At 42.8% G+C, this 20,993-nt stretch overlaps 1 long non-coding RNA gene across 1 annotated transcript in view; it reads right to left on the bottom strand.

The window, feature by feature from the left end:
• The window catches only part of LOC310680474, a 48,216-nt gene extending 27,427 nt beyond the window's left edge, over positions 1–20,789 (bottom strand). Inside the window, exon 1 of the long non-coding RNA XR_014512802.1 lies at positions 20,633–20,789. This is a non-coding gene — a long non-coding RNA (uncharacterized lncRNA). The remainder of the gene's footprint in view (positions 1–20,632) is intronic.
• Between the last annotated feature and the right edge of the window lie 204 nt (positions 20,790–20,993).

The following is a 20,993-nucleotide window of genomic DNA, read 5'->3' as shown; positions in this document are numbered from 1 at the left end:
TGGCCAAGGGAGCCGGTGTACAGCTTCCGGGTCATGTGGCCAGCATGACTAAGCCGCTTCTGGTGAACCAGAGCAGTGCACGGAAGCGCCGTTTACTTTCCTGCCGGAGCGGTACCTATTTATCTATTTGCACTTTGTGCTTTCGAAGTGCTAGGTTGGCAGGAGCAGGGACCGAGCAACGGGAGCTCACCCCGTCGCAGGGATTCGAACCGCCAACCTTCTGATCGGCAAGCCCTAGGCTCTGTGGTTTAACCCACAGCACCACCCACTTTTACCATCCATCAAAAGATGGGAAGAGAGGGAGCCTGGGGTACCTGGGCTGTGAGTGAGCTGAGGCATGGTGCCACTGTTCAAAGGGCCCTCTCTTGTCCCTGAACACCTGATCTGATGCATGGATGTATGGAGGCAGGACCTCTGAAGCCAATCAGATGCATTTCTGTTACCAAGTACTTTAGTTCCCTCCTCTGCTTGCTGCTACCTGCATAGCTTCCACACGCTACGGGTACTTACATTTTATAAACAGACAGCATGATTACTAATCATATAATTAATGTCACATCTAGCTAGGTCCTTGGTATGTAGGATCAGTGAGTGTAGAATGTAAGTACTTATGATCACATATGCCTTGAAACAGGCATAGGCAAACTCAGCCCTCCAGATGTTTTGGGACTACACCTCCCATCATCCCTGACCACTGGTCCTGTTAGCGAGGGATGGTGGGAGTTGTAGTCCCAAAACATCTGGAGGTAGTCCCAAAACATCTGCCTTGAAACATAGGAGGATGTGGGGGGGGGGGACAACAACTGCCCCTCCGCCTTCCTTAAATTGCAGTCTCCTTAAAGGATATATAACAATGATGGGAATTAATATAAATCAACTGTCTCAGCAACCTTGACAGGGGAGTCCTGTCTGGGTGACAAAGCAAAGAATGACTCCGACACCCTCCTTGGATTCCCTACAAGTCTAAACAGCTCCAGCAACTTCGGCTCCCTTTTTCTCAAGTGAGCCACTGCACTGTTCTTTAGCTGAAGAACCTACCCTCTGGGGCCGTCTAAGTTCTGCATGTAGAGTCTTGAGAAAAAAGAGACAACAAGACTCCCAGACTGGCGGGCAAGGTTCTCTCTGACTTTGCTTAAGATGCTGAATCAGAGTTTCACCTGGAGGGAGGTTAAAGTGGGGTGGTAGGGGGAGGACATAATCATGCTTGTCAGGTGTCTGCAGAAAGACACAACTTCTGTGCTTTCGTGCATCTGGAAGGCAACTCTCTTAGCTGCAGTTCATGTCTCCCCAGCTGTGGTTAACGTCACTGTCAGGCCAGGCTTGCTGGTTCTTGTTGCCCGCTTATACCCTAGGAAGAGGAGACTCTTTTGAACAAAACCTGAAAGCATAATGAAGGTCTTCATCCACAAAGGCTGTTAAAAGGGAATAAATTATCCCTCTCTGAAGTCTATTTAATGTCCTGTCAAAATATTTTTGTTGCTACTAAAATGGCTACTTAACCCTCAACTATCTCAATCTTCGTATTTGCAGCAAAAGTGGGTGAGTGGGGCTGAATTAATCAGCACATGAAAATGAGTCATGGAAACATATGAACCTGCCTTGCGCTGAGTCAGTCTGTTGGTCCATCTAGCTCACTATTGCCTCTCTCCCACTGAACTATGGTCATTTGTGCAAGCCAAATTCATTCAGGAGGAGAAAGCCTAGTCATGTTTTTGTAGTCCTGATAATCAGTAGCTCTTTTATCTTAAAACTAGGAAGTCTGCACAGGAAAGGCAACTTCGAGAGATAACAGAATTTGGATGAGGCAAATCATTAACATGTTCTAAGTGAGGATGGTAATGTGGTGTAATAAATACTGTTTAGTCCATCAGGAAGCCAGGAAACATCTCCCTCAGCATAGCCCAGGAAGGGGTTGGGGATAAGGCAACTGTACCACATCAAAGCATGCACCATGTTGCATAAGGCCACAACTAATTAATTCAGTCCCAAAAAGTAGAACACAATCCAATAATGGACTGCAAACAATTGCATTTTGCATTATAATTCAAAAGGGAAATTTGGTGTGCATGGTTCAGAGCATTGATATCTGGCCTATATTCTTATTGCAAGCTGGATATTACAGCACCAATCCCATCTTTAACTCCACAAGAGGATTGGTGAGCACCTTGTTTGCATAGGAGGAACATTGGGAGCTCAGCACACAATATGCATCTTTAGTATGAATCACCATGCACACCCTCCTCCACTCTGAAGTCCGTTTACATGATCACCCACCACTACCTCCTACTCCTGACTTACCGTAGGGTAAAATGACCCAGGCATTTCTTCCTCCTTGTCTCCTTTAGTGTTCTATTTCTTCCCTTGAAGGCTATACTTGGAAACAGGAGTCGAATCCACATCCTAAACCCCAGATTAGGACTTCTTTATTCACTGGCAAGGAAGGCAATAGCATCCAAAGTCCTCTGCCCTCACCAAAGTCACTTCCAGTTTGCCCCAGTTTGCTCCTGGTTAGGCCAGGCCTGCTGGCATTCCAAGGCCAACACCAGGTGCTACCAGTCTCTCACACTCAGCATGATAATGCACTATACAGATTTCCTAATTGTATGTGTTAAAATGCTCTAAGCTCAAATCTCACTGTCATAATAATGAATTAATATCCAAGGCTAGCAAGCTGGTTGTATAATAAAGCAAAAGTTACCAGTAAATATGAGTAGTCATATAAGCCGAATAGCTACTAGAGGTCATGATCTAAGGGATACATAGGAGCTGCAGATGAGAGCTGAGTGAAGGGTAGGGACCAAAGTCAGGTGGTGCTGTGGGTTAAACCACTGTACTGCTTGGGCCTGCCAATCAGAAGGACGGTGCTTCGAATCCTTGTGACGGGGTGAACTCCCATTGCTTGGTCCCAGCTCCTGCCAGCCTAGCAGTTCGAAAGTACAGTGCAAGTAGATAAATAGGTACTACTCCAGCGGGAAGATAAACTGTTTCCATGCACTGCCCTGGTTTTGCCAGAAGCGGCTTAGTCATGACCCAGAAAAACTGTCTGCGGAAGCGGACAAACGCTGGCAAACGAGATGTCAGCCTTTAAAACGAGATGTGTGCCATAGCCCCAGAGTCATTCATGACTGGACATAATTGTCAGGGGTCCCCTTACCTTTACCTTTTACACCAGAAGTACTTCCCTTCCCCTAACACCCCATACATCCCTCCTCTCACATATACCCATAGGAAACAGCTAAATCCTAAGAATTTTTTTTTAAAGAACTAGAACATTTGCATGATAGCAAGTTTGAGTTAATGTGGCCTGAGGATGTGGGGGAAAGTGCCTGTAGTGATGTGACAAACCACATGTCCAGCTGCATTATTAGAGGCCAGGTGACCTCAGTAGCTAGGAGTAACTTTTATGACCTTCAGTCAGTAAGTCAGCTACAGCCATTTTTAGACTATCATAGCCTGATGTCATGGACTGGTTGGGTGCAGAGGGGTGGGGGTGGGGACATCAGCTGGTGAAATTTGTTTAATATATTCTTTATTATACTATAAAACATTCCAAGACACCTTTTACAAAACTATTCATAAATGAATTAATTAAACCATAACAATGATGGTACCATTACCACTGGAAAAATAATAGACCACTTTCTTTCCCGAATCACAAACAAATCACATACTCAAAGAAGAGCATGATAAGAGTACAAAAGGAAACCGCTATGTTTGAATGACCTGAAAATTATTTGCTTTATATTGTCATTTGTTCTCCTCACACACTCCATTTTCTCCTGTGCACCAAGGGGAGTTACAAATGTTTAAAGAATATCACACATTTTAAGAGATGTAAAGAATAGATAAATAAGCTTCTCCTGTCTGTAACTCAATTCCCCTTGGCAACATTTACAGGAAAAGCCTGAGTAAATAAGATAGATGGCCACAATGCTTTGAAGATCAGCTAACCAACATTGGCTTTTTCAGATGGCCTAACATGACTAGCAGAGGAAGGCAAGTTCATTTGTTATTCATTCCCTGCTTTTAAATATTTATATCCCATGTTTCTGTCCATCAAGTATCCCCAAATTGACTAATAACAATAGAAACAAAATTATAACAAAAAGACTGTTGCAAGTTATGAACAATAAGGCAACAAAAGGAGTACATGAGAGCAATACCTTTAGCCGATGAATTCAATGGTCGACTCAGTTAGTACTAATGCCACATTCCTGATTGAGCCTTGTTTTCCTAAATCTGCAACCCCCATCTCATTTACCTCAGAGCAAGCCACATTGAATTCAATGTGGCCTACTTCTTTCTGAGTAGGCCAAATCACGACTGCCTTAAGTGAGCACTGCTTAAGAGTAGATATGAGCTGAAAATTCTCAGAAGACATTTTTCTCAGAAAATTTCTGAGATTACCCCTGCCTTTCTCTCACCTAGTCTGTCTTATATTTTAACACTTGTTGCATCCATCTGAGGTGATCGCCTGGGTGATGGGCCATGAAGAAAACAAAGGGAGGGGGGCTCTGTCTGTGACAACAAATGGGTGGGGCTCATCCCTCAAGATAGAGATAGTCTGGAAGACAAAGCCAGAGTTTAGAATTGAAATTGGTGGTGATGTGACCTAGAAGGAAAGCAGCAAGCAGAGAGAGCCATGCTGGCTTGAATCCAAGAATGTGGCTATGGGAGAAGCAAGACTCCCATCTCCTCCATCGTAGGCTCAGGTTATGCGTGCGTGTGTGTGTAAATAAACCGTATATCATAATGACAATACAGTCTCTACTGCTCCTCACAAGCCCTGGGTAAGCAGCTGGAATCTCTGAAATCTTACACCGCCGTTTGGAGAGTGTGGTGCTATGTAGCAATATATAGACCCTGTATTTGGAATACTTTAAGAATATGTGCTAAGAATAAGAATATAATTTTAGGGCACAGTGGGGTCTGCCACCTCCTTGGTGCCTTGATGGTGACAGTGGTAGAAAAGGGTGTGCTAGATGGCAGAAGATAGCAAAGTTTCTTGTTCTCTCAACATAACTCCCAGTATAGGGGCAAGTGGAGGTGGAGAATGACTGCATTGTAGCTGGTGAACTTATTTTCTCTCTAGCTGGCTACCTCTTCCCCACCCACAACTGTATATCATGACCAGCATGAGGACAGCAGGGCCTGGGATTGGGTAGTTATCCCCTCTTGTATTCTCCCACTCTCATTGCCTTTCAATTGCTCTGCACATTTTTAATACATATTAAAAAAATACTTAGATATTGCAGTTTTTTTAATTAAAAAACCCAAAGTGGTTTACAACATGCACACAAAATTAAAGCACACACACACAAATTAAAATCACAAACCACCAGCTAACTGGTTACAGAAATTCTTATTCTTAATTGTCTGCATAAGCCTCGAAGCATAGAAAGTGTTCAGCAAACATTTAACAATTACAGCAGAAGATGTCTGCTGAACCTCCATTGGGAGAGCACCCCAGAGGTCAAGGCTGATGACACTGAAGGCTTGGTTTCATGCCAATGTCAGATGAGCCTCACCGAACTGGGGGAGTACCAGCACTGCTCCTACAGATGATCTCAGTCAGTGATCAAGCTGGGATATAAGGGTTCACGTGGTCCCGGAGGATTCAGGTAGTCACCCCTGTCCTATGTTGTTCTGGGCCTTGCAAATTAATAAAAGCATCTTGAACCTGGCTTTTATCTTAAATGACAATATTAATCTCTGCCCCACACCCCCGCTTTTTGGCAGCAGCATTTAGAATGGGTGTATGTCTATTGTCAATTGTGTTTTAATTTTTCACTTACATTTTTGAATTATATTACTTCTTGATGTAAGTTGCCTTCTTGACATAAGAGTTCTTTTGGTATAAGGCAATGAAAACATAAATATGTTAATAGTGGTGATAATAATACACCATTCAATGATGAATTTAAATTTCACCATCAATAAGCAATTTATTACCTTAAATAAATTCCCACCACTTTTAGCAGTTTTACAAGTATGATACAATATGGTTTTATATGAGCTGCTGCATTGTTAGAGAAGGGGAGCTTTATGACTGATCGGGAAACCTCAGTGCTGCTTTAATTAAAAACAAAACTGAACAGAGAAGTCTTGTACCAACATGTTGCTGTCAGCACCCTGCTAACCATCCGAAGTGAACTGTGCATATCCCTCCCTCAGCTACAGAGATCCTGGTGCCAAAAAGCGCTGCTTACGGTCCTTTTAAAGGCACAAGCAGATTATTTCTAATTTGTATCTCAAATTAGTAGTACCCAGTAGTAATAACATCCACTGTCAAAACTGGAGATTAATGAACAGTGAAACTCCACAAGGAGAAAAAGTTTTCATCTGGGGTAGAAATGAAACCAAATAGATTTTCTTCACAGTATGAATTAATGCTTATTTCCCCCTTTTAAATGCCATTAATGGAGCTGCACATCTAGTAAATATTTTGGAAAGAGTTGTTTTTTGTTTTGTTTTTTGTTCACTAAGCATTTGGACACCTCTCAAGATGTGATGACCAAGTTTTGCACAATGGATAAACAAATTAACATTTCTAAGGTAAAATCAATATACCGTATTTTTTGCTCTATAAGACTCACTTTTCCCCTCCTAAAAAGTAAGGGGAAATGTGTGTGCGTCTTATGGAGCGAACGCAGGCTGCGCAGCTATCCCAGAAGCCAGAACAGCAAGAGGGATTGCTGCTTTCACTGCGCAGCGATCCCTCTTGCTGTTCTGGCTTCTAAGATTCAGAATATATTTTTTTCTTGTTTTCCTCCTCCAAAAACTAGGTGCGTCTTGTGGTCTGGTGCGTCTTATAGAGCGAAAAATATAATTTATGCAAATTGATTATTTCAGCAGCAAAGGGGTGTCAAATAATTCCAAATACAGTGGTACCTTGGGTTACAAACGCTTCAGGTTACAGACTCTGCTAACCAAGAAGTAGTACCTTGGGTTAAGAACTTTGCTTCAAGATGAGAACAGAAATCGCGTGGCGGTGGCATGGCAGCAGCGGTAGGCCCCATTAGCTAAAGTGGTACCTCAGGTTAAGAACAGTTTCAGGTAAAGAACGGACCTCCAGAATGAATTAAGTTCTTAACCCGAGGTTCCACTGTTAAACTTTTGCTTAATATAACTGGGAAATGGAAGAAGTGTGCATTTTCAAATTGCATTATTTCTGTCTTTCCTTTCTTAATGCCATTAATTCTTTACACTTTCTAATGTATTTTCCTATCCTTCTCTTATTGCAAAGTCCATTTTGGGGAAGAGACATGGGTTCATTGCATTTCATAGCTTTAATTTGCTAAAATGCAATTGAATCTCACTTGCAAGAAAGGGACAATGTGGAAGTGCCCTAGAGTTGTATGTAAACCACATATAGGAACTGTAGTTTGTTAAAGGTGCTAGGAATTATAGTTCAGTGAGGGGTGAAAACTGCTATTTGATGTGTTTTCCCTCAAACCGGCACACACAGAGAGAGATTGACACACAAACACACAGACAGAGCTTCCTAAAACAATCCTAAAACTACTTTTATATAATCTCCCTGGCCTATAGGGAAGAAATAACAAATGTGTTATTCAGCTTGTTCTTGTGGGATGGCGTCCCAATCTCTTACTTTAGTCACACAAAAGGCCAGATTCTCTTTTTCTGCATAGAAATTCTAACAGTACGCACATCAAATCTGACACTGGAATGTGCCTGGAGTTCCTCTATGCCATTAGTTTATTAGAGCATTTTTAAAAATTAAAAGGGGGGGAAGTCTCCTTCTCTTTCTTTCTCTGCTCACAAAACCTTCATTGTTCAGCTCTTGGTGTTTTACTGGAAGACGTAACAAGCAACCAAACCACAGTAAATTAACCTAAAGATGCACTGGGTTGCATAATAAACCTTTTTATCCATGTATTATCATCTGGGTGGAGTTCCTCAGTGATGCTGGAGAAACAAAAAGCAGAGACAAATTTAACCCAAGTGAGTCTATAGCCAGCTTGAACTGAAGACACCACGGTTCCAATCTGAAAACACTGCAGAGTAAAGGCAATTTCTCTGTGTGTTCCATAATATATGGATGCATGGAAAGAGTGTGGAAACTCTAAGGGAAACTGCAGGACTCTAAGAGCCACCCATTCATGCAATGTTTGAAATCGTGATCAACTCCCACCCAGAAACCAATGTCCCCACTGTGAAAGGACGTGTGGATCCAGAATTGGCCTCTACAGTCACTTATGGACTCACTGTTAAAACCGTATTGATGGAAGACAATCTTACTCGGCTACGAGTGATCGCCAAAGAAGCCATGTATAAGCAACGTGCTCTCTCCATGTGGGAAAACAAGGTTCCTGAGTGCATGTGGAGAGCCCTCTGTGCATATAGCCACATGCTCCAACTGGCATCAGGCATGTGCATGTGTGTGTTTAATATATATTGAAGCATTTGTTTCAGTAGGTTTTGAGCAGTCACCACACATAGTAGCAGCAATGTGTTGGAAGAAAGAGTCACAAATGCCACACAGCTTGCCTTATGTTCCCTGAATTAGCGTGCTGCCCTCAGGTTTGGTGGAGGATGCTGTCCCATGAGCAGTGTTGAAACCAGAGTCATCTGTAGCATAAGGAGGCACCAGCTTGCCTTTTATTTATTTTCCTATTTATTTAGGTATTGAAATGTTGGTATGCCACCTATCACACAAGAATCTCCAGGTGGCATACAATAGCAATAGACAGTATTACAGCAGAATTACAGTATACAATAAATATTAAAATTCAAGTATGATCAATTAAAACTTGCAGTGGCAATCAATCAGTAGTGGCCAAAATGGCTATTTACCCAGCTCTGGGGTGGGCAGCAGCTGTGGCCTGTTGTGAGCCTCCTCTATTCCTCAAGCAGATGTGATCCCAGGGTATCCCGTTAGAGAGGTCTAAGTGGAAGTCTCTGTCCAGAAGCCAAGCAGGAGCAGACAAGCCATAGAGCTTCCAACAGTGGCCAAGGGTGGACCACCTCAGTTGACCTGTGTCTCAAAGTGGTCCATATTCCAGACATGACCCTGTTCAAGTTTCAGCTTACCCTTGGGGGGCGGCACTGGTGAAGGAAGGGTTGTGTGGTGGGTGCGGTCTGCCCCGATGTCATCCCTGGGGGGGGGTGACATCACTGCACCCCCTGGCACGCTCACGTGGGCGGTGCCCCCCTGGGATGCTCACCCCGCCCCCCAGATGCACCCCATGCAGTAGTAGTAAACCTTTTATTGGGGGGCTGATAATGGATATACACCCAGTGCCAGAGTCAAATCCAACCTACATATGTAATCAATAAAGTTATGGCCAATTTCCAATCCCAGAAGGCTGTCTTGTCAAGTTTGTTCCACCCACCATTGTTATTGTCTGGGAAGGGGGGCGCTGAGAGGGGGTCTGCAATGAAGTAAAAGCATACAGCAGAAGTGTAGCAGTGGTAATAAATACCTTACTTCTGGGGCAGGAGGGGGGCATCCAGGGTATAGAGAAGGCCCTCTTCCTGATTGTGATTTGCTTCACACAGCAAAATGTATTAGATCATATGTAAAATTAGCTGGTTGGAAATTGAACATCATTGTGCCAATCTACAAAAAAGGTGATAAAACCCTCCCCCCAAACTAGTGCCCCATTAGCCTGCTAGATATCCCCTTTGAACTCTGTGCTCACCATCTGCTCACCAAATTAACAGTCTGGGTAAATGAAAATAACATCTTTAACAGCAACAACAACAACAACAATTTATTTATACCCCGCCTCTCTGGCTGAGTTTCCCCAGCCACTCTGGGTGGCTCCCAATAGAGTGTTAAAAACAATCCAGCATTAAATATTAAAAGCTTCCCTAAACAGGGCTGCCTTCAGAAGTCTTTTAAAAATAAGATAGCTACTTATTTCCTTGACATCTGATGGGAGGGCGTTCCACAGGGCGGGCACCACTACCGAGAAGTCCCTTTGTCTGGTTCCCTGTAACCTCACTTCTCACAATGAGGGAACCATCAGAAAGCCCTCAGTGCTGGATCTCAGTGTCCGTGTTGGACGATACAAATGTAATCTTTCTGCTGCCTTCATTGACCTATCTGCTGCATATGTAAAATTTATTTGTCACAGTGTTGTTGTTTTTCAAGTAATGCAACAAGATTCAGAACAGCATCTAGTATAAAGTACTAGATGCATCACTCAGCTATGAATTTCTTGGCACAAGGCAAAGGATTGCCACCTTCTGACTTAAAGAAAGATCTTGCTTGTTGGTGAATGACTCCAGGGCAGACAGATGTTCTCCAGGTAAGATTATACCAACTCACTTCAGCCACCTACTTACATGCACATGCATACATGCAATGTACACATGCCACTGAGCTGAGCAGTTCTGGGGCTCTCATGAATAGCAAAATGATACAGCTGAGCCACCAAAGTGGGAGATGCCATACCTGTGGAACATCTCCCTGCCCTGGAGCCATTAAGAAAAACAGGAGCCTCTCTGCTTTGGGTGGAAATGACTCTCGTACTAAATCCAATGAAAACATGTATCTGACAAAGAGCTAATGGTTTTTCTTTTCTTTTGAGCTACAGCCAAAATGAGGTTGGAAATTAACTCCCCCCCCCCCGCTAAACACACCCACCCACACCCTTCCTTGAATTTTCAAGCAAAAGTGTGTGTGTGTGTGTGTGTGTGTGTGTGTGTGTACTTCCCTCATTCAAACCTCCCCTCCCACTATCCCAAGTTGTGGCTGTCTTGCTTGATTTAGTGATTTTGGAAAGCGGCTGGGAAAATATTTAATTCAGTTCCTTAACACTTAATTTACCAAATCCTTTTGGCTAGGAAGATGGCTTATAGCACATTTTGAATAAATAAAAATAACTAGCATTGATTGTCTCCACTTTTTAGTGAAAAAGAATGAAAGTTTTGACATTAAATACCTTAAAAGTGAGAGTTGTCTATCCTTTTCCTCTAGTGACCACAATATCATCTGATCTTGACTGACCTCTACCCATCCACAGGCTGGGTTAACAGTTAGAAGTGTCATGAGGCATATTTTTTTCCTTTTTTTTTTTTTTGGAGAAATTACCTAATTTGCAATTCTTGAACCAATATGTGAACCAAAACACATGTATCCTCTGCACCTTTCTGAATTTTGCAATGCAGTTCTCTGGCCAACTAATGTGTACAAAAGTGTATATATCTGGGGAAAGTGTACGTGGAAATGCATACAATGATGAAAACCATACAAAACTGAATGCCAAAGTGTGACTATTGGGGTAATTCCCACAAAAATGCTGATGAATTCTCATGATGATTCCCCCCCCCCCCCAATTTCAAAAATTCACAGGTTGTTGTGGAATTGTGAAAAGAACTGAATTTCAGATTGGAAGAACGAGAAATGGAACGAAACAAAAAATGGCATAGAACAAGAATACATCATGCACCCCCTCTGAGAGAGGTGTCGAGAGTGACAACATGAGCATGGGCCTTCTCACTGGTGGCTTCCCAACTGTGGAATTGTCTCCTCTGAGAGATTCCCCCGGTGTCACCATTACCAACTTTTAGGTGTCAAACGAAGATGTTCCTGTTCACCCACATATTAAGGTCTTAACAGGAGTCACAGGGCCCAATTATAACCCTGCCTTTATCTTTGGTAGGGCAGGAAAGCATTTCTCCTTTTTATGTTATTGCAAAATGAGCACTTTTAGGCAGTGGGTGTCCTTTTTAAATGCATTTTTGTATTGCTGTTATTGTTGTTGTTTAGTCATTTAGTCATGTCCGACCCCATGGACCAGAGCACGCCAGACACTCCTGTCATCCACTGCCTCTCACAGTTTGGTTAAACTCATGTTTGTAGTTTTGAGAACATTATCCAACTATCTCATCCTCTGTCGTCCCCTTCTGCTTGTGCCCTCCATCTTTCCCAACATCAGAGTCTTTTCCAGGGAGTCTTCTCTTCTCATGAGGTGGCCAAAGTACTGGAGCCTCAGCTTCACGATCTGTCCTTCCAGTGAGCACTCAGGGCTGATTTCCTTAAGACTGGATAGGTTTGATCTTCTTGCAGTCCATGGGACTCTCGAGAGTCTCCTCCAGCACCTTAATTCAAAAGCATCAATTCTTCGGCGATCAGCCTTGTTTATGGTCCAGCTCTCACTTCCATACATCACTACTGGGAAAATTTTTGTATTATGTATGCTTTTATCATGGTAAGTTGCTTTTGAGACATTTTAGTAGCAAGCAACAAATAATCGTAATACATCATCGTCTCACCATAGTAGGAAAGGCTGTGGCAAAGTGACCTGTGTGCCTGTTCAGTCTGCTTTCCAAGTGCAAATTGTTGATGGGCAACTTCAAGGCCTCTGCCCTCCTTTCTTAAGAACTGGGAAGCTCTTCGAATCCTCATCTAACAGAATAGGCTAATGTGTATATACCATGATTCTGTACAACTGTGGTTGTCAGTGTGGCACCGGGGCTACCTATATGCTTACAGAGGCTTTCCCTGTCTGCCACTGCAAAACTGGCTATGGATGCTTTGGATGTGGGACACATGTTGCGCCTGGGCAAGGTCTACAACTGGGTAAGGGGGGGGGAGTCAACAGGCTGTGTCTGAAGAAGTAGCACCTGCTGATGTTAACAGTTTGGGAAGAACCCTATTTGTAGTGAATCTGGCAATACAACGCTAGCAGCTCCTTAAGTTAAGCTTGGAGAAATTGCTAGTTGATTGGTCCATTCTTACCTCTGGGGCTTGTAACTTTGAGCCTCTGCTGAAGCTCTAACATCTGTAACCATGCAATTAAGTGAGATTATCCCATTTTTTCCTTATTTATTTATTGAAAGAAAGCAATTTTCTAAATCCCCACGGGGCCCAGCCAATGTGAAAATGTGAACCCTTCAGGCTCAGAAAAAAAGCAAACATGTGAACACACACACTGGTGTATGATATTAAGACTCAGTCAAAACTTTTTTGATTTTTTCAAAGCATGTGTTCTGATCTTTGTTGGGCTGACAAAATTTAACATTCTTCCTTGTGTACATAACAAAATGGGGGGATCTGCATTGGTATGGCATGTATGGATATGGTTATGGTTATCATTTAATTGCCAGTAATAAGCTTATGCCTCTAACATTGCTGCCTATCACTCCCCTCTCTAAAAGCAAAATTGATTTTGTGGCCTGGTCCTTGGAAACGCTGAAATCTTAAGCTGCAAACTTCTAGGTTTGTCCGGATAAGAAAATCCCATTCCCAGTGACCAGCCTAGGAGAGAAACCTCCCCAAGACAAAGTTCTTATACTCTGGCGCCTTTTACTCACAGTCTATTAAATTAAAGACTTTATGTGCTCTTTCACATCCTCAAGGGGCTTTGCGCTTCAGCAAAGGGCTGTTTTGCAGCCAGGAGCAACTAGTCACAATTTTTTATTAACACTGAAGCTCTTCTCTGCTTGCTGCAGATTAACACCAAGACTGGAATCCCTTCAAGAATTGCCAAGAAAGCAGAATCTTATAATGCTACCAAAACCACCTTAAAAAGAAAAAAAGAGAGAGAGCAGAGGGCACTCAGGAGGATATTATTGTTAGTTAGTAATTGACTCAAGCACACCTATTTTATAGAGTGGCTGTTTGGAAGAGTTTGAACTGCCTTCTTCCAAGTCTTCATTTTTGGCTGCTGAAATATGTTGCACCAATCAAACAAAAGCTGTCATCTTCTGAAGGCTGTTATGCCCCGGAGTACCTTAGGAAACTTGAGAATAAGAAACATTGGGACTGGGTAATTAAAAAGCAAGATTCCTATGATAAGCAGTCTTGCAATGCCATTTATATCTCTGCTTTCACCCTAGTTGCACTGGTCCAAGATAAAACAAAGAATTCATAGGCAGCACCACTGAATGAATGCTACAATGGATGGAAGGAATATTCTCTCAGAATTCTGGAAACTGGAGTCATCCAATGTAGATGCAAATTGAAAGATTCAGTATTTCTTCACACAGTGCACAGTTAAACTACGGATTTTGCTCCCATACATTGTAGTGATGGCCAACAACTATTGATGGAAAGAGCAGTATGACAAAGGGAATATATATATATATATATATATATATATATATATATATATATATGGGGATCATAGCTGTCAACTTTTCCCTTTTCTTGTGAGGAATCCTATTCGGAATAAGGGAGTTTCCCTTAAAAAAACGGGAAACGTTGACAGCTATGATGGGGATCTGTTGGGAATGCTCTACCTCTGGGTTTCCTGCATTCAGATGGTGGTTGGATTAGATGGTCACCAAATTTCCCTCTGTGGTTTATTTCTGTATGCATTTCAATTTCTTAGCTGCCCTTCATCAGCTAGGATCCCAGGGTGGCATACAACAGCTAAAGCAATGAATACAGTAAAGTCACAGAGGGTTATAGTCAAATAAGTTTTACACAGAATAGACCCGCTGAAATTAATGGACTCGGTTAGTCATGCCCATTAATTTCAGTTGGTCTATTCTGAGTAGGACTAGCATTGGATACAGCCTATATATATGCATGAAAACAATAAAAGCCTAATGTTGCAACAGCTGAATTGCAACCTTAAACCATATAAAGCACATCTAGTGGCTTGAAGGGAGGACATTACATGAGTGGGGTGCCACCACCAAGAAGGCTCTGCACTGTGTCACCTGACAATGGGCTTTGCTTCTATGACAACACTTCTATGACATCTGACAATGGGCTTCCCCCTGCCTAACTCTGCCTCCTTCAATCTCCAGAACACACTCTCTCTTCTCTTTATCTACCTTCCCAGTGGTGAAAGAAGTAAAAGCAAAAGTGGCATATGGGAAGAGGAGAAGAGAAGAGGGAGGGAGGACTTTCCTTCTTTCTATGTCTGTCATTTGTGCTGGCACAGTGATTGGCAGCTGCTGTGACTAGGGACCATGTTTGTCTCCTGAAGGATGCTGCATCTGAAATGGTCTTTGTGTTTTGTGATTGCTTGTTAAGATATTCAAGCAGGCCAACACAAACACCAAGCCCTCTGCGTCTTGCCCCAGTCCTGCCAATAACCCAATATGCACACCATCACGCCAGTGTCTTGCAAATTGACAGCAGCAGTCAAACTGAGCTGCTTCAGCTCTTGTCCATCTCCACATTCACAGCCATTTCCATTGTCTCTGTATATGAATCACAGCTCATTCACTCCGCTTAGCCAAATGATGCTCTGGATGGGATGTCTTAGCTCACAGCATATGGCCTGAGAAAAGAACGTACTCCTAGGAGTACTAGATACTTCAATAAAAATCCTCAAGAAGTCATTTATCGGAAGACTCTGGAGCCCTTTCAGGCTTTGCAGTCAGCAATAGATCCCCCTTCATTCCCTGCACATCTTTGCCAACCTAACTGCCGTCTCCAGCTGAACTGAACATCTGCTAACAAAATGGCAAATTACTAATGACGTGCCATTGATCATTGCTATTGCAAGCTAAGGGGAGTCAATTCAGATAACGTAGCACAAGAAATAACCAATTCCCACATTCCAGAATTCCGAAACCCAGGCTATCTGAAGGCGTAAAATCTTCTCTAATGATGATTTGTCCACATTTATTTATAGACTGACTTGTTCTAAGACTAGAGAGAGATCGTGGTTGTTATAGCAATGATTCATAAATAAAAATGGATTTCTGTTCCCGAAGAGCTCAAAGATTAAATTATATGTGAGAGAACAAGGGCCATGAAAATAATAAAAGGGTAGGGAGCAGTGCTAAGATTGTTATTGTTTCTGAACCCTTATCCCACCCTACTTTGAACACTGGCAATGGAGGGTTGCACAACTGACCACAACAGAACTATGTAATATGCATGTGATAGAGCCCCTTGCATGATTACAACACAGGTCTAATAGAATACATTTTAACTTTATGAAAAACACTTTTGACACTTAATTAATCTTCATCATGAATGCCAAGGAGTCATCTATTTCTCTATTTCTCAACTTCAGAGACAGTACTTAGCAACGCATACGGTGTTGAATATCAAGTAACAATTGTTGCATCAAAAGTTGTAATCATATTCAAGGGGTTGGACCTAATGCCTGCGCTTTTGTTTGGCCTCTGGGCTTGTCTACATGGGAAAAATCTGATCTACTTAATCCATATGCACCAGGGATATCAAAGTAGCTATTATTATCTGGCATACGGGAGCACAACTTTTTCCCATATCAGGATTTGCCTGTCCATATCAGGAAACACTCGTGATTTATTTTTTATATACCCTCCAAGACTTTGCTTCCTTTCCAACAAGCAATCCCATGACACCTACCCATGGCTACTCTGGATACAGCTAACATGCTAAGATGTCCTATATGTTAGCAGAGAGAGAAAAATTCAGCTTGCTTGTCCATAAGATCAAAGTCCACAGAGAAACCTGGCTGAGATGAAAAGAACAGTTTATATCTCTACTGCTGATTGCAGTCAGCTGCTTACCTGTTGATTTCAGTAGGCATCTAGGTTTGGACTACAATATTGAGATTCTTTTGACAGCCAGGGCTTTGTTCCAGCCGGAACTCACTGGAACTCAATTCTGGCACCTCTAAGGTAGGCGCTGTTGCCATTATAAGAGAACAAAGGAGGTGTTCATGATGAGTTCCAGCAACTCTTTTTCCAGAAAAATAGCACTGCATGTATGTGATATAATAAATGAATAAACTAATTTGCTTTTCAATGGATCAACCATGATGGGATAGGATTGGATGCATTCTGGACAAGAAACCAAAATACTGCATGAAAGAGAAACTCACCAAGGAAATATATTCTCCATTTGTGACATCAATGTTCACAAACCGTATTTGCAAAATTCATTCAGATGACACTTGGGTTCAAATTGACAGCATGTCGTCACATTGATTGTGGCCACAGAGAGCAAGGAAGTGAGGAGGTGTGAGATAAGAATGTTGTACAGCTAAGAAAGGAGTCTAAGTCAGAGCAAAAGGAAAGAACATGTGCAGGACTATTCAGAAGCTCAAACCATATGTTTCTGTGATTCATACTTTAGGTCACATTTTGTTATACCTGAATTCACCTGCATTATGCTGTTCGTCCACATCAACATATTCAGTGAACCAGCCATGCAGTGGTGTGCCGCCATATAAAGGGATGAATTAAGGCCACCCCCACCCCCCAAAAAATAATAATTCAGGGATTTTACTTCATCCTTGGATGAATTCTTTGATTGCATCACCAAATTAGTGACTGGAGAGAGGCTGGAGAATCATTATTATCTAGTGAGATTGCCCCCAGTATTATTCAGGGATAACAAATGCAAACAAATGAAAGAGTTAACCTAATCCAAATACATTCCTTCAACATTTGCACTGTGCAATCAGCAGACACTTTGCCTGCCTTGGTGATTGACATATATGAGAAACTATGCCACACAGTGAATTTTACTGCTCCTTCTCTGTAAGGTCATACCATAGTGTTTTTAGAGAAGCATGACACTCTACCTTTGGGGCAATGAGTTAAATAAGACACATTTTTAGCCTCTTCCAGCCCTTTATGACTCTCTGCTCTCATGACTCTGAATTTGCTTATAGGATGGTGGTCCAGCCTGTGTGACATGTCCCTTTGCAGGCGCAGCATCAATAAGACTTGTTTGTGACAGTTCTGCTCAGCGGCATCTGGGGAGCAAGTGGCATGCAGAAGTGCAGCCACTAAACTAGCAGAATTTCACCATCGATCTGGTGAAGCACTTGAGAGAATGGGAGTAACAGGGCAATAAAGCTTGCAATATATCTTCAAGCTTGGCTTTTGGCCTGTATAGATCAGAGCTGCATTAAAAACATTACAGCCTACCTGAATCTGATGTGAACAGACTTGGCTGGAAGAAAGAGAGGACCTGTTAATAATGAAAGAAATGTACACACACACACACACACACACACACATTGCATACAACAAAATAAAATAAAAATCCTACAATAAAAAGCCACCAATGCAATACAATGCATCTCAGATTCTAGCCTGATCTAAACTATTTCCTTTAAACTTTCTGTAAAGGCTCCCCCAGATTACCCTTTTATTGAGCTTTCACCCAGGTTTCATTGCACAATGCTTTTGCAGAGGTTAGATTATTTCTGGTCTTTATTGAACATTCATTCTGATTGGCTTGCATGGAAGTTATGCAACAATGGGCATTCATTCTCCATCTATCTTCATTTAATCACGACGTATCTTCCCATTAAGTCCGCTCAGCTTTTCGGGTGGGTGGTGTTGCGGCCAGGCATTGGGGCCCCTGCAGTGACCCAGCAGGGGGCGGAGATTAACACTCCCCTCATCACTGTCCAGGCCACGTTGCTGGTGCAGGTTGCCCTGCTGTCCAATCAGCGGTGGCAGGAGGCATGGCCACGGGAAACTTAAACTGGGGTGTGGCCAGGAGACCTCCTCTTGTGCCCTTTCGCCAGATCTTGCTACCCACCCATATTCTTTTTTATGTTTTTCTATGGCATGACTTTGCCATGGACAAATGTCAGCCACCATATTGTTGGGGCCAGGTAGGATTTTTTTCCACTGGGCAAATTGGCACCAGCCATTTGGTTTTCACCTGCCTTGTAGCAATTGTCGCAACTTTGTGAGGCTAGGCATTGGGTAAGCTTTTGTTTGGATGGAGGGGAGGTCGTAGCCTCCTCCTGCCCCTCCTCATTAAGAGTATCCTGTTAAAGGGATCCGGGATGTGGATTCTATCTGATGCCCAGACGTGGGATAGAGCCATGGCATGACCCCAACAGGGACCCCTTGGAGTACCCCTATTTGATCTGAGTCATAGGGCTCCCCCTCTTGGTGGTTTACCCTTAGATGAACTCACTGCAGATGGGCAGGAGTTGACATATAGCCTGGCTTCACCCAATGTCTAAGCGAAATCGCTCATATCTGTAACCAATGAGGTTGTGGCCTATTTGAACCTATAAACTTAAATACTTGTGTCCATGTTTTTATTATCCACTAGGGAACTGCAGGTCATGGGGCCTTGGCACGCAATCACTCATTCATCCTACACTTTCCCTCACCACTTTCCTAACAGTAAAAAGCTTGTGTGTGTGTGTGTGTGTGTGTGGATTTGTTGGACCAAGGCAACAGTGCTTTAATCCACTTTAATTGTGGAAACAAATTTCTGCAATGCGATTGAATCTATCCTGCTAAATGCTGACAGTCTGGAGGCAACCTAAAGGATTAGCGATGGAAATATATATTCAGACAGTCAAAAGGCACCTATAGAGCTGGTGTTCAGAATTTGTGCATCATTTGGAGGCCACTTTAAAATGAATCTACATTGAATGATGTACAGCTATGTGTGATGGCCATAATGTGTGCACAGAACAGCAGAAGCACAGAAAGTCAACATGTCTGGTCAGCCTAACCTCATAAAACGGTGGCATGTTTACAGCCAGTCAATCAGTATTCAGGTGGGGTGTGCAGAGATAATGTGGGAAAGCCTTTGAAAATCCCAGAAAGTGACAACAGTGTCAGATACATAGCAATATGTAAGACTTCTATGGGAGCTGGAGATGGAAGTAAGAAACATGTGGCAAGGAAGTTAAATATTGAATATGATCACAGGATTGATTCAGTGCATTTCTGTTGAAAATGCACATTTGTAACACATTTTGATTCATTTTTAAAGAAGAAGCTGTATCACAAAATTGGGGTGTGTGCAAAATCCACAGAATAATCATGTTCTAATCTGCACATTAGTCAAAGAGGAGCAGAGCAGGCCAGCTTACCCTAGAATTCACAGAAATCAACTTCAAAGTAGCACCTCTCCTTGGGGAGTGGGGGCAAAAGAGTCATCTTGGGTGTGTTACTTTGGGAAACAAAGTGCTGGGCCACATGGACTGCTCCAGTGTGGTTCTTTACCCTGGCTTTGACAATTATGGCATTCTGTTGTGTGGAACCCACTTCTTATGATAAATTCATATTGAAGTGGACCCAATGCTATTTATTCTTCCCAGGGGTCAACCCACTGAAATTAATAAACACAACTATGGACTCATCCAGTCTTGCTTTTGCCCCAACACTTTCCCCCAGGGAAACCTGATCTTTACCACTGAATGGGAGCAAATGTCAGTTGGGGTTTCTCTAGACTGACATTTACTCTGATTTATTGCTAAAAAATGGATTTTCCAAGGGAAAGCTGTGGAACTGCTTGGACCCTTACCTAGAAAGAGTGGGACAAGCAGGAAACCACTCAGACCCATGCTTTTGAGGCACAGGGCAAGCAAATGTTTGGACGAGCTGTACTTTAGGTCCATTAATAGCCATGGGTCTACTCTGGGTAGAAGAGTGGGTTGTCTCCCCATCGGAGACAACCCACTCTTCTGTTCCATTTGTGTTTCACAAGAGAAATGATTTTATTTGTTGTTAAAATTGCAAGTTCTGTTGTAACCCACCTTGGGACTTAATGGCGATGGGCAAGTAAGAAATCAATCAATCAATAAATTCAGATGTAATTCTCATGGCTGCAATCTGGCAAACCTTGTAAAAAAAATAATGACACCCCTCAGTCTTAAAACTTGAACCTTGGAAAAGGTGGAACTGGTTCCCTGTGCTATTTTTCTAGAAAAAGAGGTGCCGGAACTCACCATGAACACCTCCCTCATTCTCTTAGAATGGCAATGGTACCCACCTGAGAGTTGCTGGAACTGTGTTCCTGTGAGTTCCCACTGAAAAAAAAGCCCTGTAGCAGTTCCCAACACTCCATGGACTGTGTGCATAGAGCTCTGAGTGCAACCTGAAACATGTGTGAAGATTTGCAGCTGAGCCTCCCTGCTCCCAAGTGCTCTAAGCCTTCCACACCCAGCCACTGCGGACCTGTTGCCAACATTCCTGCCCCTGCCCTTTTGAACATAGGGCAGGTGTGCTTGAGGAGACAGGTATGCCAACCTGGCCATGGCATGGACCAATTACAAACTGGCCTGCTTTCCCGGTGGGCTTGTTCCGTCAGTTGTTATGATTCTTGTGTGCAGCCAGCCCTGTGATGCTAATGG

This window comes from Podarcis tiliguerta (genome assembly GCF_965153285.1).
Source record: "Podarcis tiliguerta genome assembly, chromosome: 6".
NCBI lineage: Eukaryota > Metazoa > Chordata > Lepidosauria > Squamata > Lacertidae > Podarcis > Podarcis tiliguerta.
The sequence above is the reverse complement of the archived record's forward strand: the minus strand, read 5'-3'. Positions and strand labels throughout refer to the sequence as shown.